The 26948-nt window shown below is 43.8% G+C and overlaps 1 protein-coding gene across 1 annotated transcript in view; it reads left to right on the forward strand.

Moving 5' to 3' along the window:
• LOC126285375 (sepiapterin reductase-like) overlaps positions 1–26948 on the forward strand; it is a 136860-nt gene that overhangs the window by 99529 nt on the left and 10383 nt on the right. The window lies entirely within an intron of this gene.

The raw sequence follows: 26948 nt of genomic DNA on the forward strand, positions 1-26948 counted from the left end.
ACCTGCCGTGTGGCGGCGCTCGGTCTGCAATCACTGATAGTGGCTACACGAGGGTCCGACGTATACTAACGGACCGCGGCCGATTTAAAGGCTACCACCTAGCAAGTGTGGTGTCTGACGGTGACATCACATTCCTCCCCCGCAAATCGGCGGACGGTTGTGGTATAAAGGCCCCCACCCGCCGTGGGGAGGACCCCATGTTGACGTATGCGACGAGGTGGGGAGCATAACAACAGGCGAGGCTGTGCCACCCGCACCCTGCCATTCGGAGCGCGAGGAGCTAGGGAACGCCTGAAAACCTGCTCCAGGGTGCACGCCAACATGCGGCGTATGCGCCCGTAGAGAGACTGGAGTGGCCGAAGGGTCGACCTACATCGGGCTGGGGCACCCGACGGGCGAAGACGACATATGGTCCGGAGCGGGCAAGAGTTCTGTGTCGGAGGACAACTGGTCACGGGAAGTGATCGGCGGCGCGTGACCCAGGGAGGAGCGAGGCGCCCGGCGGTTGCAGCGACGCGTCCACTGCGAGAACAGGAGGCGGCGGCGGCGGCGGCGGCGGCGCCGCCGCGTCGCCATGGGGCAAAATGAAAGGCAGCGTCGGTAACACCTGGGCCTGAGGCGAGCCAGTAGATGGGTCCCCAGGGCGCTGACCGGACGGCACCGTGGCTGAAAGCAGACGGCGAGCGGCAGATCCCGTGCGACGACAGAGGCGTAGCTGATTGAGATGCCGACGCACCTCACCAGAGGCACCCAAAACCAGATACATAGCGCGTCCGAGGCAGCGGAGAATGCGCCCTTCGAGCCAACGCCGTGAACCTCGATAGTGGCGATAGTAGACAACGTCGCCTGGGGCAAAAGCAGGTGTCTGTGGCTGCACAGGAACCTGATGCGGCGGATGTAGCAAAGACATCGAGGTACGATGAGGGCGACCGTGGAGCAACTCAGCCAGCGAGCGACCATCTCGTGGCTGAGAGCGATACGAGCACAAAAAGAGCAATAACGCGACCTCCCGAGAATGCGACTCTTTCAACTTCAACATCTGTGACTTGAAAGTACTGACCAATCGTTCAGCGGCACCGTTTGACTGTGGCGAAAACGGCGCGGACGTCAGATGTTGAATACCATTGGCCTTGCAGAATGACTGAAATTCTGCGGACATGAATTGTGGGCCATTGTCGGAAACAATTGTCTGTGGAAGACCTTCAAAGCAAAAGATGGCAGATAACGCTTGGATGGTGGCGGATGATGTCGTGGAAGACATCCGGACAACAAAAGGAAAATTACTGAATGAATCTATCACAACCAACCATGGAGCATTCCAGAATGGACCAGCAAATTCGATGTGTAAGCGTTGCCCAGGGAAAATGGCTTTTGGCCATGCAAAGAATTTCCTCGATGGTGCTGATTGTTGTTTGGCACACACCATGCAAGAAGAGCACATATATGTAATCGCGGCATCGATTCCGAACCAAGTACAGTGCTGACGAGCAAGTTGTTTCGTTCTCACTGTAACCCAATGTCCTTTGTGGAGAAGCTTTAAGACAGAGGACTGTAACGAACGTGGTACCACGACCCTGGACTGATCATTATCAGAACGCAAAAGCAAAACACCATGTCGAACAAAAATTCTCTCCTCGTTAGCAAAAAATCGGCGAACCAACGGGTCCCCGATCCGTGACTTTGACAAGGGCCATTGCGCAGCACCGAAACGCAAAACGGTAGCAAGGACAGGGTCGGCAGTTGTGGCTGTAGCTACACGACTAAAATCGATCGGGAACGATTCGACCACGTCATCGGTTTCCGAATCAATGAACATGCAAGCAAGTTCGGAGGAACCGAATGCCCTATCCTCAGCAACAGGCAATCGGGACAACGCATCGGCGTTTCCGTGCTTAGCAGTGGACCAATACAAGATAAGTAACTTTCGGCTTTGGATGTTCATTATTTGGATAGCCTCTTGGGGCCCGAATATACAGGATTAGCCAAAATTATGTTAACACTCAAATGGCAGAAACAATTTATTAACTTCCTCTGTAAACAAAATACAATGAATGTGTTAAGTGATATGCTGCAAGTACTAAATACCTGCGAATTCAAACTGTTCGTCATCACTTACAACAAATAAAAACCAACCATTAACATCAGCATTTAGAGCCCGTACACATATTTCACTGGGAATGGATGATATCATAACCCGTATACAGTCTCCCAGGCCACTGATGTTGCGAACTTTCCTACTGTAAACACGCTTCTTTAACGACAAATCGTATGGTGTTGAGACAGGAGATGTGGAGGTACGCCCAATGGTCCATCACGACCAACGTCTACCTGGAAACGTAGCACCAAGTTAGTCTCTAATAGCACAATCCCAGAGCACTGGAGCCACATCTTCTTGGAAATAGCTGCACGGCGTCAGTGATTTTTTTTGCTGCAACATCTGTAAGTAAACGCCAGATGTTACTCTTCGTGTATCAAAAATGTAGCGTCCAATTACCAGAGACGGTCACAACTCGCCAAACATTCACTTTGAGGGACTCACGTTCGTGCTACCGAATGACTCGTTAGTTTTCGGAGACCCTAAAAATCGTGTTATGTCAGTTCACAAATCCGGTTTGTGAAAAGTGATTCCATCTATGAAAGCATTACATTCAGAATATTCTGTATGATATTCGCCATTCCAGCTAAAACGTGTCAGCATTCCACCAACTTACGTTTCTGCATCAATGTTAAAGCTTGGGCGACTTGAATGTGGTATGGTCTCATCCCAAGATAGTGTTTCAAGATGCGCCACACTGTTTTTTGAGGAATTCCTGATTCCGAAGGGCTCTCCAACAAGGCTTCTCGTAAAACAACGATGTTTTGTTCACATCTTCCTAATAACTTCATAACTTTTGCTCTCAATCCATCGATTGGTCGACAGCATATCACGTCCCCCCTTTCTCCCTATCTTCCCCAAGTCGCTTTAACTCAGTGTTTTTACAAGTATGTCTTATGTTATCTGACTTTCCACGTGAAAGGGCAATATGTTGTATTAATATATTTACGTCGCGTCGTATGAGTCGTGGCTTATTCTAAAACTGAGAAGGTCTGTTCGGCGAGCCGTACTTCCGGAAATCAGAAATGTAGTGCTTTTGTCTGTCTGGTGCGGCGGCGAAGTGAACGGACCAACGTTTTACTCCAAGAGGAATTTGAAATTTCAAGGCCGCCCTCAGTGAGGGGCAGCAGATTCCAGCCTCCCCCCCCCCCCCCTTCGGCCTACCCCCACCATCTCTCCCGGCCCTAGCGAAAAAAGGAAATCCATTGCAAACCGGTCTCACATCCTGCTCCGGTTCCGTAACAAGCGAAGAAAGCCAGAGCACACAACGGATATTGATTAATAACAAGTGTACCAAGAGCCGTTTGTCGTGAAATCTCAACACTATTTAGTCGTTCGCTGCGAAACGTAACATGTCTCGCGGTTCGCATGACAATTGAAAAACACTTGTACGGAATGAGCTGAGGTTCAGAAGATGAGTTTCACGCCGCAGCTGATTATTATCGATACTATGCAATTTATCCATAGGTTTTTCTCCCTCTGTTCTTTAATATTCCTCCACTAGGATCTTGACTCATCAACGTTATTGAAGAATACTTCATTGGTAAAAAAAGTCTGTCCATGAGATCTTTAGCACTCTTCTCCAGGCCTTAAGCCCATCCTTAGTCATACAGGACGTGTTTATCGCCTTGAAAAACGCCAAACGTGGTTATTGCGTGCCCAGGAACGAGCGGGCACATCACACACAGCGTGCTCCACAATGTGATTTACGACAGCGCTCTCCAATGGCAGTTGTCAGCTACGTCTGGCGTACAAACACAAGGGTAATGTACTAAAATGACCTGTGTAAAATGGCTGTTTTATCTTTGTTAACGATCCCCGAAGATCAGGGGGGAAAATCGGGAAGCCTCTTGTGGACTTGTCCATGGATTGAACGATGTACCCTCACGCATTTTATAAAAAAATTGTTCAGACATTCCAAAGCATGTTTGCTCCTTTACCCCAATTTGCTCTATTTTTGGCCCTTAACTGGCATTTAGTTAAGACATCTGCTACCAAAAACGACGATTTGTTTTATAATCTTCGATGAGCCTGTGCCTTGAAATTGAATATTTTCAGAGCACACAATTTTGAATACGAAAAGCCTTAAACCACCAAAATGACGTTTCCCATAATTTTATTGTGACAAATGGTACCAAACACGAATCGTCTACAGACCCCCTGTAACACCATATATTCATAGCAAATAAGTTACAATGTACACTCCTGGAAATGGAAATAAGAACACCGTGAATTCATTGTTCCAGGAAGGGGAAACTTTATTGACACATTCCTGGGGTCAGATACATCACATGATCACACTGACAGAACCACAGGCACATAGACACAGGCAACAGAGCATGCACAATGTCGGCACCAGTACAGTGTATATGCACCTTTCGCAGCAATGCAGGCTGCTATTCTCCCATGGAGACGATCGTAGAGTTGCTGGATGTAGTCCTGTGGAACGGCTTGCCATGCCATTTCCACCTGGCGCCTCAGTTGGACCAGCGTTCGTGCTGGATGTGCAGACCGCGTGAGACGACGCTTCATCCAGTCCCAAACATGCTCAATGGGGAACAGATCCGGAGATCTTGCTGGCCAGGATAGTTGACTTACACCTTCTAGAGCACGTTGGGTGGCACGGGATACATGCGGACGTGCATTGTCCTGTTGGAACAGCAAGTTCCCTTGCCGGTCTAGGAATGATAGAACAATGGGTTCGATGACGGTTTGGATGTACCGTGCACTATTGTGTCCCCTCGACGATCACCAGAGGTGTACAGCCAGTGTAGGAGATCGCTCCCCCACACCATGATGCCGGGTGTTGGCCCTGTGTGCCTCGGTCGTATGCAGTCCTGATTGTGGCACTCACCTGCACGGCGCCAAACACGCATACGACCCTCATTGGCACCAAGGCAGAAGCGACTCTCATCGCTGAAAACGACACGTCTCCATTCGTCCCTCCATTCACGCCTGTCGCGACACCACTGGAGGCGGGCTGCACGATGTTGGGGCGTGAGCGGAAGACGGCCTAACGGTGTGTGGGACCGTAGCCCAGCTTCATGGAGACGGTTGCGAATGGTCCTCGCCGATACCCCAGGAGCAACAGTGTCCCTAATTTGCTGGGAAGTGGCGGTGCGGTCCCCTACGGCACTGCGTAGGATCCTACGGTCTTGGCGTGCATCCGTGCGTCGCTGCGGTCCGGTCCCAGGTCGACGGGCACGTGCACCTTCCGCCGACCACTGGCGACAACATCGATGTACTGTGAAGACCTCACGCCCCACGTGTTGAGCAATCCGGCGGTACGTCCACCCGGCCTCCCGCATGCCCACTATACGCCCTCGCTCAAAGTCCGTCAACTGAACATACGGTTCACGTCCACGCTGTCGCGGCATGCTACCAGTGTTAAAGACTGCGATGGAGCTCCGTATGCCACGGCAAACTGGCTGACACTGACGGCGGCGGTGCACAAATGCTGCGCAGCTAGCGCCATTCGACGGCCAACACCGCGGTTCCTGGTGTGTCCGCTGTGCCGTGCGTGTGATCATTGCTTGTACAGCCCTCTCGCAGTGTCCGGAGCAAGTATGGTGGGTCTGACACACCGGTGTCAATGTGTTCTTTTTTCCATTTCCAGGAGTGTATATGGGCTTAAACTACAAACAGTTTAATCCAGTATGGCATTTCCTAAGTTTTGATGAAAGATATACTATATGGGAAACACAACTTGACACGCGGACTCACTGATTCTGAACACTGGCAGTCGGGAGACTTCGTGCCTAGGTGATTTGGAGATATTAGTTGCCAACCGCACTTATTATTAAACGGCGTTAACTGCATTGTCGGCAGGGATGAGACATCAGTAGATAAATAGCTATGGAAACGATTATTGTCGCTCTAAAACCGATATCGATAGTTAATGGAATGAAAAATATCTTTTCTTCGATATGTCGTTGACAAAAAGTTAATTTTTGGATTCAGAGTGTAATTATGATTGCACGAAATGTGTTAAACTAGGGGGGGGGGGGGGGGTTTGCGAATTAATAAAAAAATTAAGGAAAACCACATTTAATTATACATTATGTTACATACAAATAGAGAAATTATACAAAAATAACAAATTATACTACGGTATGATAAAATAGAAAAAAATCATTACAAAAAATCAGACAAAATACAAATAATCTGATCGAGGAAAAATCAGTTCCAAAATGTATTTTCTAAGTAAATTTTAAAAAGTTACTTTGTCACCATGTTTGCTTTTAACCTACTTCTCTGAGCAGAACTCATTTCACCACCTTTTGCAAATTGTCTTTCTGCTGGAATTAAATTTCCTAGGTGTCAGATATAGACTGGAACTGTGTTGAGACATTACCCTCCAAATAGTGAATGGGTTATCTCCTAACTGTCTAGGGTGTGGAATTTGCAAATAGTGATAATTCTGGGAAAGTCTCTGTGTCTAGTTATTCTCTCGTTTTATCTTCCACGTTCCCTGGACAATATTTTGACGGCCACTCCACAGGGAAAATTCCATATCTAAAAACGTAATAATTTCTTTTATTATTGAATTAATAATATGTATATTTTATCAGATTAGATTTTGTTATATTAAGTTACAGAGTGGGACAAATAAGTGGCCCAGACACTTGAAAACGATTGAGCGTGAATGCATGGATATAAACACACTCCTCTGAATGTGGAACTGGGAGGTCTGGTTTCTACATCAGTAATATCGGGGATTCACTTCGTATTCTTTTCCTCGTCTAGCCTGCAGCCGTCCGGCTTTGTCAGAAGTGTTACCAGAAGTTGGGAGTACCTTCCCACAATAATTGCACTTCACTATTTTACTATATTGGTTTAAAATGTTTCCACACATCACTTTTGAGACATTTTTCTTATCCACGAACAGTACAAACAGAAGAGGCTTCGAGGATTATATTTCCACCGACATTACTTTTCAGTGAGAGGTGCTTATGAAAATAACTAGCACTGAAAATTTCTCTGACATCTTCACAGCAAAAAATTGTAGTAACTGTCCTTATGTAAATATTTCAATGTTGGAAAAAAAAAGGCCGTCCGGAGTGGCCGAGCGGTTCTAGGCGCTACAGTCTGAACCGCGCGGCCGCTACGGTAGCAGGTTCGAATCCTGCCTCGGCCATGGATTTGTGTGATGTCCTTACGTTAGTTAAGTTTAAGTAGTTCTAAGTTCTAGGGGACTGATGACCTCAAAATTTAAGTTCCATAGTGCTCAGAGCCATTTTTTAAAAGAAATAAGGGTTGCTTTGTGGTGGTGGTGGTGGTGGTGGTGGTGGTGGTGGTGGTGGTGGTGGAGGTGGTCGTGGTGGTAGACTACATCGCCACAAAATATCGATACCACTGATAAATCGGCTATAAAAGTGTAAGTTAAAAGTATAGTGTAACTCTATCCGATATATCGCTGTCCGATATCCCATCCTTAATTGTAGTATCCTTCATCGCTGAGCCTGCCTAGATACTTAAAACCACCGACTTGTTTAAAGTTCTTCTCACTCAATTTACTTTTGCTGCTGCTGGTGTTGTATTACGTATCATGGTTTCGGTTGTCTTCTATTTCCTATTATATAGTTCCAAAAACATCTAAATCTATGGTCTTCTGTAGACTGTGTTCATTTCAGCTAATGCTGCTACATCATCTTGAAATCTAAGATTATTTTTGTGTTTTGCACGAGTATATATATTGCTTTGACCTACGTAACTTCGTATTTATTTATTGCATCTTAATCGAAAATACAACTGTAATGGCGAAAGATAGCATTTTTGGCAGACGCTTAAGGAGCTGGACAAAAATCTAAATCTCTACATTATACTCCGCAAGCCACTTAACGATATGTGTCGGAGACCCCCCCCCCCCCTCCCCCCACAGAGATTGTTGAGCATTCTGTAACGCTCTCGCGCCGACTAAACGACTCAGAGACGAAACGCACCGCTCTTTGTTGGTTTTCTACCTCGTAAGGATCCCAGACTGATTAACAGTACTCAAGAATCGGTCGAAAGGCACCTTGTAATGACACCATTCGTGGGTGAATTACCCTTGAGAGTTTCTTCTTATGAATCTGCCTGGCATATGCTTTTCCTGCTGTTTGTTTTGTTTTGTCTTTCCACGTAAGGTTGCTCTGCATCGTTACTCGTACATAATTTACGGTAGGCACTGTTTCCAGCAATTTGTCATCAAAATAATTATGAAAAATCCGCCTCGATTGCACAAACTACCTGGTGTTTACCTAGGTTTTAAACGTGGATAACCACGCCTTCTTTAGAAAAAATATAAAACAGCTTGCCTAAATAGTCATAGTCAAAGCCTAAAATCAACACCTACAACGGCAAGACACCATAAATTTTTTTAAAAAAATACACGGTACATATGTACCAAGTCAATAATCTCAACCCTGTGTGTGCTGCCTCACCGAGTTCGGTGTAGAATCTGTGACCATCGTACGTTGGCTTGGACGCTGTTATGCTGAAAGTTCTTAAATTTGTCATCAATAATGTCGTTGTACAGTAGTGGATTTATTTTTCTGTGTATGCGCAATACTTACATTTATTTACGTTCGGGGTCATCTGCCACTACTTGTATCATTCATCAATCCTTTGAGGCCGTTCTGCAAATAGATACTGCCTTGTAGACAACAGTGTCACCTGCGAACAGTCTTGATGAGCTTTCTACTAGATCATTTGTATACATTGTAAACAATAACGGCCCTATCACACTTCCTTGGAGTATTCCGGAAATTATATTTTCTTCTGTCGATTTTGTTACGTTCAGAGCGACGTGTTTATTTCCGTCAGCAAGGAAGTCTCGAACCCAGTTGCAAAACTGCTCCGATATTCGATAAGCTCAATTTTTTTCACTACACGCAGTGCCTTCCTGAAGTCAAGGATCACGGCATCTGAACGCTATTGTCTAAAGCGATATGCATCTCAGAGGAAACAACCGAGCTGAATTTCACAAGGTCTCTGTCGGTGGAATCGATGTTAATTTTTATAGAGGACATTTTAGCTCTCCGAAACCGTCAAAATTACTCAGTATAAAACCTATTCCAAAATTCGACGGATTGACGATAACGATATCTGCCAATAATTATGTGCGTCTTAACCTTCTTGAATGTGGGAACAGCTTGCGCTTTTCCCATATATCCTTCGTTGCTCCAGCGACCTACGATATACACTATGTGATCAAAAGTATCCGGACACCTGGCTGAAAATGACGTACAAGTTCGTGTCGCCCTCCATCGCTAATGCTGGAATTCAACATGGTGTTGGCCCACCCTTAGCCTTGATGGCAGGTTCCACTCTCGCAGGTACACGTTCAGTCAGATGCTGGAAGGTTTCTTGGGGAATGGCAACTCATTCTTCACGGAGTGCTCCACTGAGGAGAGCTATCGATGTCGGTCGGTGAGGCCTGACACAGAGTGGTGTTCTACAGGATTCAGGTCAGGGCTGTGTGCAGGCCAGTCCATTACAGGGAAGTTATTGTCGTGTAACCACTCCGGCATAGGCCGTGCATAATGAACAGTTGCTCGATCGTGTTGAAAGATGCAATCGCCATCCCCGAATTTCTCTTTAACAGTGGGAAGCAAGAAGGTGCATAAAACATCAATGTAGGCCTTGCTGTGATAGTGCCACGCAAAACAACAAGGGGTGCAAGACCCCCTCCATGAGAAACACGACTACACAATACCACAGCCGAAATTTACTGTTGGCATTACACACGCTGGCAGATGACGTTCATCGGGCATTTGCCATACCCACATCCTGCCATTGGGTCGCCACATTTTGTACCGTGATTTGTCACTCCACACAACGTTTTTCCACTGTTCAGTCGTCCAATGTTTACGCTCCTTACACAAGGCAAGGCGTCGTTTGGCATTTACCGGCGTGATGTGTGGCGAATGAGCAGCCGCTCGACCATGAAATCCAAGTTTTCTCACCTCCTGCCTAACTGTCGTAGTACTTGCAGTGGATCCTGATGCAGTCCGGAATACCTGTGTGATGGTCTGGATAGATGTCTGCCTATTAAACATTACGACCCTTTTCAACTGACGGCGGTCTGTCAGTCAACGGACGAGGTCAGCCTGTACGCTTTTGTGCTGTCCCTTCACGTTTCCACTTCGCTATCTCGTCGGGAACAGTGGACCTAGGGATGTTCAGGAGTGTGGAAATCTCGCGTACAGACGCATGATACAAGTGACGTACAATCACCCGACCATTGCCGAAGTACGTGAGTTTCGCGGAGCGCCCCGTTCTGTTCTCTCACGATGTCTAATGATTACTGAGGTCGCTGATATGGTACCTGGCAGTAGGTGGCAGCACAATGCACCTAATAAAAAATCGTATGTTTTTTGGGGTGTCCGGATACTTTCCATCACATAGTGCTTCTGCTGGAAGGGGAGCAAATTATTTCGCATATTCTTTGTGGAATCTTACAGGTATCTAATCTAGTCTAAATATCTTTGCCCTACTTTGCTTTTCTATTCCGCGATCAGTTATCTAAATATTTGCCATTTCTACGTTTGTAAGATGGTTGCAAGAAGGCACCATGTTAGATCTTCCGCGGTGAAATAGTTTCGGAAGATTGAATTCGTTATTTTGGCCTTCTCCCTGTTATCTTCCGTTTCTGAGCCAATATGGTCACTGAATGAATGAATAGAAGGTTCGAACCGCTTACTGATTTTATGTAAGACCCAAGCTACTTAAAATTTTTAGTCAGATCAGATGGAAAAATTTTACTTCCAGTCACTGAACACCTATCCCATTGTTCTCCTGAAGCTCATTTCCGCTTCGTTCAGCTTTTGTTTGTCAGCTAGGTTTTGACTTCTCTGTTTAACGTTGCAGTTTCATAACGTGGCCGTTAACCCACTGTTGGTCTTTCCCATCTCTTAAGAACTGCCTGGGAAGATACTTGTCTAAGGTATATTGAACGATGATTTTGAATTTTTGCCATTTGTGTTCTATGTCTTCATTCTTAGCACTGAATATTTGATACTGATAAGTGAGAAACTCTGCAATTTGTATCCTGTCACTCTTGGCAAGCAAAAATATTTTCTTAACCTTACTTGTAACCCATTGTCCTAGCTGTTGTCACAACCATATCACTGATACCTTGCTCTACTTTAACCGATTCGATACGTTCATGTGTGTTTGCTGCTAGGAGATCTAAGACGTTTGGTTCACATGTTCGGAGTCATTTTCGGAGGAGACATTCAGAATTCTGAGCTTTCATCACGATCATTTTTTCTCTTCGACTGTGTGAAGACTGGTAAATATGGCACATAAGAGGCAGTCCGACTGCACTGAGGGTTGAGGTGTGGATGGAATAACAAGATTACCGACGTGAAGAAATGGTACACCAGTTACGCTAAGAAACTATTTTAACGCAACTAGTGTGCCGTTTCTTCACATCGGCAGTCTTCAAAAACTGTTGTTGAAAGTGATGAACAAAAATCTGAATGACAAGATTGGTCTCTGTGGTCGGCGGAGCCGTGTAAGGGGAAACGCTAACATATGGCTCTGAGCACTATGGGACTCAACTGCTGTGGTCATCAGTCCCCTAGAACTTAGAACTACTTAAACCTAACTAACCTAAGGACATCACACACATCCATGCCCGAGACAGGGTTCGAACCTGCGACCATAGCAGTCGCACGGCTCCGGACTGCGCGCCTAGAACCGCGAGACCACCACGGCCGGCAAACGCTAACATAATCGGCACTTGGATACCAGCAGAAACGGCAACGTTTAGCTTCACCACGCAATTTTGACACTAAAACTGATAGGTCGCTGGCGTTGTCAGAAATGAAAGAGAGAAGTCGACAGTAAGTGTTCAGGACAAATCCGGTACGTGACGCACCCATCGGACACCTTTTATTGTGCCACTGACATGCAGTTGCCACTGTTAGCAAAGTGGTTATCGCCAAGAGTGCTCATGCATCGGTTACCTTTCACTTCCTGTTCGAAGGGGGATAGGTAGACTGCTAGTTTTTTGATGTACAGAATATTTAATACTTAACCCTCCGCTGGGCACGTGGGGTCTTTCGCGACCCTATACCACTTACACTTCTTGCACTTCATTATTTACTGGACCTGCAACGCTCGTGGTCCCTGACACCTCTCTCGTAGTTACGATCTATATGACTACTATGCAGAAATACCGTCAAAGAACTATTTCCTTCATTTATGACGACTTAGTTAAAGAATCGACGAAAATGGGCACTTGAGGTCTTCAAAGAACCAAGCTGGTTTAACTGACTCATTGTTTCCAGAAAATGGCTGAAGTTGGCAGAACTTATTAACAATGAAGGTTACTCAGTTGTTAAGCTTCAGACGGCATTCTTGATGCCAGGGAAGTGGATGATGGCCAACATTATTACGTAACCACAATATTTGTTTTCAAATCTTTTGCATACATGTATGATGTTACTCATATAAAGAAAGAAATGTCTGTTCATTATAACATAACCAATTCAAAATATGAAAACTATGGGAACTGTAGGAAAAACTATTTTCGTATAACTTAGGTTAGAATCTAAATATATGATTAATTTTTTGTTTAGGGTTGATGGAAAACTTGTTTGGGGTGAAGAAACTGAGAAGATTCTTCTTCAGATGTAGGATGATTCAGATGTCGATAATGAAAGTATTTATGACCTTAATGATGATGAATAGTGGCCTTAGATAGTGAAGAGAAGGAAGGCAGTGATGTAAGAGGAAGGGGAAGATATTGAAGATGTCATTCACAGTGACAATGATGTAAGTGTAACTAATGACAACACTACAAAAAATTATTTCATTGGAAAAAATGGAATGATTTGGTGCAAAGAGCTTCCATCTAAGTGCCAAATTTCATCTCATAATATAATTAATGATAAACTTGGTCCTAAAGTGGTACCACCTAGTTCACTAAAAGAAGTCCTAAAGCTCCTAATTACTCTGGAAATAAAATGATCGTTTTGGTAAGGGAAAATAACAAAGAGGCTAAGCGAGTGTACAAAATGTGGAATAGAGATTATACTTGGGGTACAACTAAGGTAAGTAAGGGACTAGATCCAGAAGAACGGAGGCGTACATTGGTTTGCTTATATCTTCTGGAGCTTACAAATCAGGGAGGGCGGACTTGAGTGAACAATGGAATGAAGAAGATGGCAGGCCTATTTTCAGAGCAAGAATGCGCCTAAAAAGGTTTCAAGCTATCACACTTTTTCTCAGATATGACAATAAGGAAGCAAGAGAAGATCGTAGTATTTATGATAAATTAGCTGCATTTAGAGACATATGGGAAACGTTCATTTCACAACTTTCTTCCTATACAGTCCAGGCTTTGACATAATTGTTGAACAGCTTGTTGCGTTTAGAGGGAAATGTCCACTTCGACAATACATGATAATCAAGCCTGCTGAATATGGTATAAAAATATGGTGGGCCTACAGTATTAGAAATGCATTTCCACTGAATGGACAGATTTACTTGGGAAAACATCCTGGTTAACAGAGAGAAGTAAATCATGGCTCTAGTGTCATAGGAGATCTAATTTCAAAATGGTTGAATAAGGGCCACAATATTATAGCTGAAAATTTTTTCAGTAGCGTACTTAGAGTGAGAGAATTGCTGGCAGTGAAAACCACCTATTTCGGAACTCAAAGGAAAAACAAAATTGAAATTCCTAAGGAGATGCAGCCACATCGTTTGAGAGAAGTAAATTCCTCTGCGTTTGGATTCTCTGATTCCATATCACTAGTATCATGTGCACCAAAGTAGTTATCAACAGTTATACTTTTCTCTCCTCTTCACTCATCATGAACTGCAGTTGGTCACGATAAGAAGCCAGAAGTAATAGAGCATTACAACAAACATAAGGGGGGTGTTGACACCTTGCATCAACTTGTGGGCACCTATAGCGTGAAATGAAACACAAAGCACTGGCCTCTTGTACTCTTCTATAATATGATCGACATTGCTAGAATCACTGCAATGATTATATGGTTGCATTATCACCCACAAAGCCTGACTTCAAATTAGAAGAGGCAGCAGTTCCTGTTGCAGTGAAGAAGACATCTTGTGCATCTTCACATCAACAGAAGAGAGCAAAAGTGCTCTTCTTGCTCTTGGATATGACTGAGACTGCATGTGACGGTTGCTGTGTGTGGACGCGTTACTCCTGTAACCAAAATTGCAGATGGTTCTAGAGGAACTGAAACCGGTCATGTGAAAAAACATTTTTGCAATCAAGACAGATTATAGGTAACATTGTATAACCAGTGATTGTGGTATCCCTTCAGACATTGTCTGTTTTTTTAATTGGTGCCAACATTTTTTGGTATCAGCTTCCAGCACACTGCTCAGTATTTACAGCTGAGCTCTTCACCCTGTATCAGGCCACGGAGTACATCTGATGACACAGGCTTTTCAATTGTCCTCTGCTCAGACACTTTCAGCACCCTTTAAAGTCTCTGTTCACTGTACACTGCCCATTCCTTACTGCAATGGCTCCAGGAAAACTGCCAGTTGCTCACTCTTGCTGGAGCCACTGTGATGTTTATGTGGGTTCTTGGTTGTCAGTCTGCCAGGAAACAAGGCTGCTGACACTACTGTCCTCGTACCTCAGTCCACCAGTTCCTATGTTCCCTCTGATCATCTCTGCATTGCCACCTGTCAGGAGGTGGTGTCACTTTGGCATCATCATTGGTCCTCCCTTCCGGGGAATAAGCTACAGATTCTCCCACTAGCTTGGATGACCACCTCTCAACCCTCCTTCCAGGAGGAGGTCATTGTCCTAAGTTGCATATAGGCCACTGCCCTTTTAGCCATTGCCATCTGTTACATGGCACTCCACCACTTTGTTCACACTTTGCCCAAGTTTTAACTATCTGCAATTTCCTGTCAGAATGCCCATTTTTTAACAATTTACATTCCTGCTGGGGTTTTCTGTCTCAGTTATCGGCTATTTTAGCAAATGAAGTGTGGGCTGTCGGCTGCATTTTACTTTTTATCCATTGTAGTAGTATGGCAAAGGCCATTTAATTTTTAGTTCTGGATCTCTGTTTGTCTATGGTGTAATTTATAGCCTTTTCTCCATGTCCCTGTTCTTAGCTGTCTTCTCTTATGTTGATCGGGATTGACATTTAGTTGTCTTTTAACTCTTCTGTCTTCGTGTTCTATAGTTTTGACTTGGGCACATATGACCCCAGTTGTTTTTGTGCCCTAAGACAAAACACACCACATGGAGAAGTTCAACCAAAATAGTTTTCTGTCTGCATAGATTTGTGGTGAACAATTAAGATACACTTGAAGAAAGTATGAAACACAAAGTGATTGTATGGTCTGATTTCTGTGTCAGGCAGAACAGTAATTGTAGAGTTTTTGTGCTTTTATTCTATGGCCAGTTGCAAGTACTTTACAGAAATACATAAAGATTTTACGTTCAGGTCATAGTTCTGTACTTTGTGACAGGGACTCCACAGCGATTTAGGAAATAAAGTAGGTGTCAAAAGTTATGGTTCACTCAGAATGGAAGCATGTCATTGCTGATACCTTTATTGATCCTTCAAAACTGACCGTTCAGGAGATAATGATGGAAGACTTGAAGGACATAGAATCCAATGAGCTGATTTTCAAAAAGCCACATGGTTTGATAATTAAGACAGTGTATAGTATAACGTGGTTGTTAATATTAAGTAAAATTTGCTTCATTGCCTTCTGGTTTTCAGTTGCTCTGCAACAGACCACTGAAACTTCATAAGGGGCTGAAAGGGTATCTACTGGGCATGATGAAATATATGGAGCCAAAATATAGGCACCATTACAAAAACCTGCCATGTGACAACTGAATTTAATATACCAGATTTGTGTCTCAACTTGATAACAAACTCGTGTCGTCCTACTTTTTTAAGATCAAAGTAATTAGTTTACAATAAATATTACTTTTTATCTTGCTATGATTTTCTTTCTTACAGCTTTTGGATTCTAGACAATCTTATCAGTATGGTAGAGTACAGACTCATCTGCAATAATGTTGTATATCCATTGCTCTACAGCATTTTTCTGTTTTCATATTTTTATTTATTTATTTATTTATTTATTTATTTATTTAATAGCTAAGTTTAGCACAGTTTTAAAAAGCAAAACCAAGTATTTTCAACAGTCTGTGTGCACAAACAATACATATCTATTACATTATTATTTTGTAATAATTATCTGGAATTAACATTTTTCCAGTTTCCTAAAAACTCCTAAATGTGGCCTACTGCATTATTTATGCACATGCTTGAATTCATGAATAATACCACTTAGTGTGGACTATCATCATTTGCACAAAACAATATATTTCATGTAACTCTTCATTTTTCACCAATGGCTCTTCCACATACAATGTTTCATGTAGTAAATTGGTATCAACAGAAACACATACTAACTTTGCTTTACCTGCTGGTATTTTATCATGGGAATCAACCTTTAGTGTATGTATTCACACTTTAGTTGGCAACGCCTTCTTGAGGGGTGTGCCTTGTGACATTGCCTTGCTTGTACCATATCCCTCAATGGAAACAAAATCCCACAAATTTCTACTGTATACTGCAAAAGATCAATTTTGGCATGATGATTGTAGAGAGAATCAAGCTCAAGAATTGCTGGATACTGTTCAGCCATGTATGGCAAGACTTCCATAAGCTTAGAAAAATTCTTCATTCCAATACTAAAACTGAACAGCAGCATACCTAACTACTCTGCGTTGTTGCCATGAACACTACATAATTTGTAATGTGGAGGCTGAAGTTTCTTCTGCCTGCAAATTCCAGACTGATGACTGAATCTGTGTACTGTTGTCTACCAGAAATTTATGTTCCTCATCCGTCACAAAGCCTGCCAAGCACCAATCTGTGCAGTTATATGTGCAGTATTACATACTATTGGGAATGGCTACTGATGGCTGAAGCACTCTTGTTTGTTAATGGCTTCTTCTGCTGACGTTATTTTCCCAGCCTTTGATATCCACAGGCCTGTGCTTGGTGTCCAACTCGTCCACTTGTTAAGAATTCAGGTTGCTGACATTGCTTCTGTGCATGATCTTTACAGCAATATCTATTACACTTTACTTTTGAAGGAAAAAAAAATCAGTGTTCTGTACCTACTCTTGTGGCAATGTCAATCTCTCCTCCTTGTGTAGTGACTCTAAGAATTGCAGCCAAGCCCCCAGGATTTTCCATCCTCATCCTACATGACACCTCAGAAAGGGGGGGGATACAAGTAGAAAACAAAGTAAAGCCCTATTTTATGCTCCCCACAGCAAGACTATTGGCTTCTGTGTGTTTGGCATCAGTTGGTACATCGACACACTAATCTTCTGGATCATATCCAAAACAGTCTGCACCAATTCCTTATGTTTCTGTGTTATGGTACTAAAGTTTCTTTGGAAGAAGCCTGTGCTGTTTTGATTCTGATAGTGCTGTCCTAAGCAGTCAGCTTCACTAAGAACTTTGTGGTACAACACAGCTGTTTTGGCTTTGTCTTTTAGTTGTAAATCAGTCACATGGAGAGAAGTCTCATCTGTCCAGCCACTCCTTGTGGTGGTGGTGGTAGCAGCCCTAACATTGTCTATGAGCAGTTACATCCCATGTTGATTTGCCAGAAGTAGGTCTTATCATGGTAGCTGCCAATGGATCAAGAAAAAGTAGGAGAGGGTACACTCACTACTGCCTTAGTTTCCTTTGACCCCAATCACAGCTGCTGAACCACAACCTGTAGAGCTTCAGCCTGCCATTATTCATAGCTCCTATTTTTGTAGCTGTTACTTAGAATTCAAACTTGATGACACCTGTATCCAGTCTGTCAAACAGGCAACAGTCTCACCTGTAACAGCAGTAGATGTGTCTGGCATTTTGTGTAATCTTCCACTACCATTTGTAAGAAAGAAGCAGGGATAGAGAAAACTCCACTCAAAAAAACACACAAACTATTCATGCATTAATGCTTTCACTGTGTTACTACCCAGTGGTACTCCAAACAATCCTGTGCCAAATGCCCAAATCATCTACAAATACTAGATGTGGCTGGCAGAGCCTTGGTTTGTGGCAGTCTGTGACCTGACAGGTTATAAAACTTAAACTGTGCTGGTATTAAATGAGATTCCCTGATATTCCCTCAAAGTAATAGGAAGTCTGCAAGCTGCTGTGATTTAACAAATGACACCTTCAAGGTGCTGCTGATGTCTCTGTGAGTTGATATAGCCCAACCAGATATGCATGTACACTAAAAAGGCTGTCAATAAAGTAAATGTTCACTCTCACATCATATTGCGTTGGAACTGCCAGATGATGGTTGATGCTGCAGAAGTGGTTCCACTGCCACCGAAGTCCTGAGGTGAAGCTGATTCTGAAACCAATGTTGCGACCTGAGAAGCTGAGTTCACTTTGTGTTCAGGAAGGCGAGCACAGTGTAGGGAAGGATGGTTCAGATTATGCCTGAAGGTGCTAGTGACATAATGTTTTATATAAAAACATTTATTTGCCAGGATGAGTTTACAGACTGTAGCATGTGGTGGTTGAGCATCAGGACAAGCTGCAAAGAAGTGCTGATGTGCCCTGTCAGCAGGTTGTGATATCAGAGCCACAGATCAGTGAGTGGTGGCAATGTGTTGTTGTGCAGGTGGCAATGTGGAGACTGTTAGGTGTCACTTGTTCTAAATGTTCTGCAGTACAGTATGGCCCTACAACTAAACACTCTCATACAATCTCACATGATAAGGTGAGGATAGCCAACTACGTGGTCCAGTATGTCAACTGTCATGAAGACTAGACCTTGTCGTCCATTGTGTATTGATCAGGACTGCAACAGATGGTTAAGGGTCAGCCTAGGACTGCGCTAATGTGCTAAAGCTGTAAGGAGTGAAGATAACTGCTTTAATATCATCCACGATGGATCCTCAGTGGGAGGAGAACTGGCAGCATACTAGTCTTCTTATCTGTGAGTCTCATTAGGCAACAATGGCAGAACGCAGCTGTGGTTGGCTACGTCTCAGTGTTGAAGTTAGCAAGCAAGCAGACTGTAACCGATCAGCTTATCATGGTTTCAGAGAAACTAAATAGTCCATCATTCTCTCTAATTACAGCAATATGGAGAGGACGGTGGCATGGCTGGATGTGTCTTTGAGATCCGAAAGCTCCATTATTTAAAATGCCAAGCACATACCTATGGCACAGTGGCTCTGTGCGCATGATCACATTTTCACTTGTTTATTGGTGTCTTCTGTACTCCTTGCCTTCTGTGATGGTTCAAGAATTGTTCTGGGTCTCTGAACTTGGGTCTTTTTTTGGTGTTTGACTATTTCAGTGGCACTTTGGAGCTTGAAGTTAGTGTGTTACTCCATACTGCCCTGTTACGTTGTACTGTGGTGTTAGCTCCTCTGCTTTCCTTGCTCAGAGGCTGTGGGGCAATGCTTGCCTTGCATCCTCTCTTCTGCTACATTAGCTGTACACTATGTTGTCATTCAGATTGGCTCACTGGTCCTGTGCTGGCTTCCTCAACTCTGAGCTTGTCACGTAGAACTTTTAAAAAATTTAGGCATATACACTGAAATTATTTTGTGGCGCAGCAGCACCCACAGCTACAAAGAAAACTATTCTGACCACAGCTGACACTTGCATCATATTGAGGATATTGCATGGTTGCCTTTTATGGTCAAATACGACAGTGCATTCTGCATGTTTCATCTGTCATGGCGTTTCAACATTTCTGTGCTGCTCCTGTACTTACTATTGTAACTTTTGCCTCAGTATCCTGTTTTAGCAACTCTTGTCTGTTTCTTGTTAAGCTACCTACATAGTCTAGCTCAGTGAGACTTATACTTTTCATCTTAGAGCAATTTACATTGCTGAAGGCCTTTTCTAAATTAATAAAACCTACTAAAGTGGTTTACACAGAGCGGCCTTAAGTTAGTTAACTGGTTAGAAATGTCACAATCACCAGAATCATCGCAAATCACATTTATTATTCACCAGTTAGATGGTATAGAAGGAAGTGTAGATACTTTTGTAAACCCTCATCGCCAGTTTCGTAAAGGCCTCATCACTACTGCTGTGGAGGCGGAGTTGCCACTGTTCCTATGGTAGGCCGAGTTTGTGAAATAGCTTCTGGAGCTGTACACCAGTAAGACCATTTCTCACTGCCACTGTTATACAGCAATGCCCCAGGTTCAGGTAACAGGATAGGAGAACTAAGGTTCAACAACACTTCAACAAATTACTACCAAAGTCACACAAATAAGTTAAAAAGGTTTGTATTGTATTGTATGGAACTGAGGACCTAGAAATGACAAAGAGGCTTTGTCCCCTCCTTAGCCCTCACCGGCACACAACCTCTCAACAGGCTACAGCAGTCCACACACCACACTGCCACACCAAACCTAGGGTTATTGTGCGGTACGGTCCCCAGTTGAGCCCCCCCCACCCCCCCCCCCCCGGAACATCTCACAACAGACAAGCTAATTATGCTGTACGTGTACATGGTGAAAGTGTTTGCACAGCAGACGCGAACATACTGTAACACATATGTATGTGCGGATGGATATGTGTGTGTGTGTGTGTGTGTGTGTGTGTGTGTGTGGGGGGGGGGGGGGGGGGGGGGGGGGGCGGCGCGCGCGCGCGCGTGTACACCTGTCCTTTTTTTCCCCCTAAGGGAAGTCTTTCCGCTCCCGGGATTGGAATGACTCCTTACCCTCTCCCTTAAAACCCACATCTTTTCGTCTTTCCCTCTCCTTCCTGAAGAAGCAACCATCGGTTGCGAAAGCTAGTAATTCTGTGTGTGTGTTTGTGTGTTTTGTTCTTGTGCCTGTCTGCCAGCGTTTTCCCGCTTGGTAAGTCTTGGAATCTTTGTGAATAATGATGTCTTCAACACTGTAATATAACACAAAAAAGGCCCTCAATAACTAAGTGCAAGTAATTGTAGATGAACTTCACAACACATAGCAAATACCATTTACAACTACTGTCTGTTCGTTTCTAAGAGCTCACTAAATAATGTTCCCTGTCTAAGTTAGCCCTGGACAATGATCTATAACCAAGTGCATGAGAGCTGTTCATTTTTCTTCCAAGTACACTTCTGTCTGTTGTCGTCTGATCATTGGCGGTGTGTACTTGGCTTACAATTGGTCAAGGTGGAGCTGATATATTCATCCTCAGAAATGCCTATGGGGCTGGTGGAATTGGCACAAGTGGCAGATCTCTCTGGCACTGGCACCAGCTTGTATTTTTGTGCCTGTGGTAGTTTTTCCCTGGCTGTGTCTTGTACATATGACACAACAGATACCATACAAGGGATATGACAAAGTTTGAATTATCATCCCAAAAAATAAATGTTCTGTAATTGATTTTGTTTTGCAGTTACATGTCTGCAGTCCTGGTAGTCCCCTCATGACAACACTGTAGGACACCACTAGAGGAGCCAAACAAAAAATGCCATAGCCCATTGGTAAAGTGGATTATCTTCTGGAACTGTAGTTGGGCTGGACTTATGGTGTTACTTGTACAAAAGTGGACTGGACACATCAAAACTCTGCTGCAAGGCACGTTGCAAAGTTCGACCATCTAGCTACTCCTTAGCTGAAAGAAATGTCATATAAATGTTCTGTTTTTAATTTAACAACTGAGGACCTGGACAACAAGACAGTGTCTGTTTCGGAAAATGTTTGAATTTTGCAGCTACATAGAAGCCCTTGCCATTACCATATTTTACCAGAGGAATTGAAGGAGGTGTCAGAAAACTAGATGATGATGATGCTGCTGAAGAAATAAGATATGAAGCATGCTGATGACTTAAAAGACCCTGAGCACAAAAAAGTAAGATGTCCTTGTCTGAAAGAGCAGCACTTCGTAGTCTCCAGAATGATACCAATATGGTGGTTCTTCCTACAGACTGCCACTGGTCAGTGGCTGAGACACATACACGTAGAGAAAATGTACAACTTACTTGAGGACAGAACATATCGTAAGATTGGCGAGGATGTCACTGTCCCCCTTCAGAGAAAATGGCTTCATTTCTGAGCTCCAGTTCTCTGCCCAAGAAAGGTATCAACAGACTTAAGGGACAAATATCTGTGCCTCCCAGATTATAGCTTTCTTAAAACCCACAAGACAAATCTTGTCAGAAGAAAATAGAAATCATAAATCCTTCTTGTGGTAGATGCTAAATCATCGACTTTCAGACCAACAGTGAGTAACACAGATGCACCTACACTCCTGGAAATTGAAATAAGAACACTGTGAATTCATTGTCCCAGGAAGGGGAAACTTTATTGACACATTCCTGGGGTCAGATACATCACATGATAACACTGACAGAACCACAGGCACATAGACACAGGCAACAGAGCATGCACAATGTCGGCACTAGTACAGTGTATATCCACCTTTCGCAGCAATGCAGGCTGCTATTCTCCCATGGAGACGGTCGTAGAGATGCTGGATGTAGTCCTGTGGAACGGCTTGCCATGCCATTTCCACCTGGCACCTCAGTTGGACCAGCGTTCGTGCTGGACGTGCAGACCGCGTGAGACGCCGCTTCATCCAGTCCCAAACATGCTCAATGGGGGACAGATCCGGAGATCTTGCTGGCCAGGGTAGTTGACTTACACCTTCTAGAGCACGTTGGGTGGCACGGGATACATGCGGACGTGCATTGTCCTGTTGGAACAGCAAGTTCCCTTGCCGGTCTAGGAATGGTAGAACAATGGGTTCGATGACGGTTTGGATGCACCGTGCACTATTCAGTGTCCCCTCGATGATCACCAGAGGTGTACGGCCAGTGTAGGAGATCGCTCCCCACACCATAATGCCGGGTGTTGGCCCTGTGTGCCTCGGTCGTATGCAGTCCTGATTGTGGTGCTCACCTGCACGGCGCCAAACACGCATACGACCATCATTGGCACCAAGGCAGAAGCGACTCTCATCGCTGAAGACGACACGTCTCCATTCGTCCCTCCATTCACGCCTGTCGCGACACCACTGGAGGCGGGCTGCACGATGTTGGGGCGTGAGCGGAAGATGGCCTAACGGTGTGCGGGACCGTAGCCCAGCTTCATGGAGACGGTTGCGAATGGTCCTCGCCGATACCCCAGGAGCAACAGTGTCCCTAATTTGCTGGGAAATGGCGGTGCCGTCCCCTACGGCACTGCGTAGGATCCTACGGTCTTGGCGTGCATCCGTGCGTCACTGCGGTCCGGTCCCAGGTCGACGGGCACGTGCACCTTCCGTCCACCACTGGCAACAACATCGATGTACTGTGGAGACCTCACGCCCCACGTGTTGAGCAATTCGGCGGTACGTCCACCCAGCCTCCCACATGCCCATTGTATGCCCTCGCTCAAAGTCCGTCAACTGCACATACGGTTCACATCCACGCTGTCGTGGCATGCTACCAGTGTTAAAGACTGCGATGGAGCTCTGTATGCCACGGCAAACTGGCTGACACTGACGGCGGCGGTGCACAAATGCTGCGCAGCTAGCGCCATTCGTCAGCCAACACCGCGGATCCTGGTGTGTCCGCTGTGCCGTGTGTGTGATCATTGCTTGTACAGCCCTCTCGCAGTGTCCGGAGCAAGTATGGTGGGTCTGACACACCGGTGTCAATGTGTTCTTTTTTCCATTTCCAGGAGTGTACTTATTGGTGTGCCAATGCAGCAGTTAGCTTAGTTCTGGAAACTTTTGTAAGTGAATGTAAACATCATACCCTTAAATTAGCAGATTTTTAATGGTAGGTTGCCAACAACCTTGCCACATTGAGTACACTGGTTCTCACCTGGGCAACAAATTTAATCATTGTCCCACCTGATTAGCATTTTGATGGATGATTGTCTGGGAACACCAGGTGCTGTTGTCTCAGGAACATGGGAGTTGCTGAATTGGTGTCCATTCAAAAAAGTTGCACCAAGCTGTTGAACCATACATTATTGTTGTTGTTGTTGTTGTTGTTGTTGGTAGTAGACTGAAATTTTTCAAACTTAAAAGGTCAGATTTAGTCATTACCTTTGATATATTCTCCTTGTTTACTAAGTTACTCATGACTGTCTATAACTGATTAGCACTAAATATGAGGAAGGCATAACCATATTGTTTATGCATGTGCTAACCTCCACTCAGTTTTTAGTTTGTAATCAGTGTTTTGAACAGATTGATGTCGTCCCCATTGAACTCGGGATCTTTGCCTTTCACTGAGAGGACAGGGCGTGAGTCATGCTAGGGTAGCTCAGATGGTAGAGCACTTGCCCACAAATGGCAAAGGCCCTGAGTTAGAGTCTTGGTGTGGCACACAGTTTTAACCTGCCAGGAAGTTTCATATCAGCACACACTCCCCTGTTGATTGAAAATCTCATTCTGGAATCACCCATACTGATTTATATTTTCAGGACTCAAGGTGCCACAATCCTTTGGAGACTATGAGCTTACCTAAAACTTTAGTACATGGAGCCTGTGTTCTGTCACACTGACTACAGGATGCACTGCTACACTTGGAAAAGGTGGTCAATAAAAATAGATATATAAAACATCAGAGCAAAAGAGATTTTCTCATGAAAATGCCAGGCAGCCAGAGGAAGAGAAAGAAGAAATGATGTAATCTACATCCTCCCTACCGTAATGGGGCAAATGTTTCTTCAAAAATTGCCACATTAATGAAGAAACATAAAGTGAATGTGATATTACTCACACTGACCAAGATAGCAGCTCTTCTGGGATATATGAAAAATGATCTGCTTTTTGAAAGGCAGGTATATATGAAACTCCTACCTACCTACCTACCTACCTACCTACCTACCTACCTACCTGTGGTAAAAGGTACACAAGACAAACAGTACCAATCTTCAAAAATAGTTTATCGAACACCAGGGTCACAACTGCCTTCTACATCGGAAAGAAAAAATATTGGCCACAAGGGTAAATGTAAAGGTTTGATGTAAGGGAGCCTGGTCCATAAATGACAGTCAAAAGGTATAAGTGAAAATCTACTAAAGTTCTACATTAGCCTCTCACTGCAATCAAACTACGATCCCCAACTTCTGAAACCTTATCACGACACATAGAGTACCGACTGTAAATTACTTAATACCCTCAAATAAATTCCTCTGTTGATAGGCTAGTGACAATGCCCATAACTTGATGTGGGGTATACCAAAAAATCTTAAGTCTGTTGTGCAGCTAAGTGGAATTAATTATTACTGTACAAGTTTCACAAACTGCTATGTTTACAACAGTCACCCAGGATCAATGCAGCAATGGTATCGTTGTACAAAGTCCTGTTATACCCATTCTAATAACCCCAGTGTCATTTGAACAGTGTTGCAGGCTGCAAGATTTCTTGGCAGGAAATCCTCTTCAGTCTCAACAGGTGTCCTGTACACAAGACTTTTCACATGGCCCCATATGAAGTAATGAAGTGGGCTGAGATCAGTTGAACAAGCTGGTCACAAAACAGGACCTTCTCTGCCCATCCACTTTTCTGAGACTGTCTGACCCACCTGTTCACAAACCTTCATCCAAAGTGAGGAAAGACTCCATCATGTTGGAACCACATCTGTTGATGAATAACAAGAGGGAAGCATTTCAGGAACCAGGGTATTATGTCTCTGATAAACATTGTGTATGCTAGTGCATTTAAGTGGGGAAGAAGAAGTGGGTGTAATACATAATCATTGAGTATTCTTGTCCACAACTTGACTGGTAATGTGTGGTGTAGGAAATCTCATAAGCAAACAGGAGTATTGCAATTATTTAGCATTCTGTCTCTGGTGAAACACATTTCATCCATGAAAACTACACGCACAGGAAAGTGACGATCCACTGTAAGGCACTGAAAGTCATTGGCTGAAAAATAACACCAGTTTCACATCCAGCAGAAGTTGAAAGCATGCAATTTATGTGGATATTAGAGATGTAGTTGTGTTTCCTATAATGGTTGCCACACAGTACTCTGAAACATTTGTTTCATGTGCTACTGATTGAATGTTGATTACAGGTGCCTCATCCACTTTGGCAAGCACTGATTCTTCTAAGTTGGTGGCCCAAGTAGTTTGTCATCCTCCCCAATCATTTTTCTGTGGTACCAATTGTCATGTTGCACTTAATTGCTGGAACTACTTAGGAAACATAAGAGCTGGCTGTTGTCTGCATGGATATTTGGTCCTGTATGACCTCCCCACTTCTCTGCCACTCCCATTTGTTTGCTCATACATGAAAATCATATCTGAAAGTTCAGTCAAAAGGTACAACTCAATTTGTTTAGATCTGATCAACATTTGTGTTTAAACTTGTAGACAAGTTTGCAGTTTCCTACAGTACAGACATTGTTCACCAGATCTGCTCATTTTTATACACAGTACACCATATGCATTGGTTTAGATGAGTTGTCATCCAAATGTTTACACCTAAGTACTTGGCAGAATTTCTACAATCTTAGCAACAATAGTATTGGCACACTCATATCACAGTCAGGGGTATCGTAACAATTTTCAGTGAACTTTCAACTCGATCATTTCTGGACCAGAGCCCTGTACCTCAGTCTGATAAATTTACCCTTCTCTATCATTCCTGAAAGTCTGTAGCATAATCATAAAATCACCCCTGTATGTGTTGTAGTTACTTATATAGTGCTGCACACATGTCAAGATTCTGCTGGCAACAAAAATATGAATTATGTTTCCTTAAGGGGGGATGTAAAGGAAAATGTAAACGTTTATTTAAACAATCATTAGAGCCATGTTTATTAATGTACAAATCTAAAATTTTCCATGTGTAAAGCAAAAGAGCTTTTTCAACAGAAAAATATAATAAAATATGCAGGATTAATATTTTTCAAGAAA

This window comes from Schistocerca gregaria, chromosome 8 (assembly GCF_023897955.1).
Source record: "Schistocerca gregaria isolate iqSchGreg1 chromosome 8, iqSchGreg1.2, whole genome shotgun sequence".
In the NCBI taxonomy this organism is placed as follows: domain Eukaryota; kingdom Metazoa; phylum Arthropoda; class Insecta; order Orthoptera; family Acrididae; genus Schistocerca; species Schistocerca gregaria.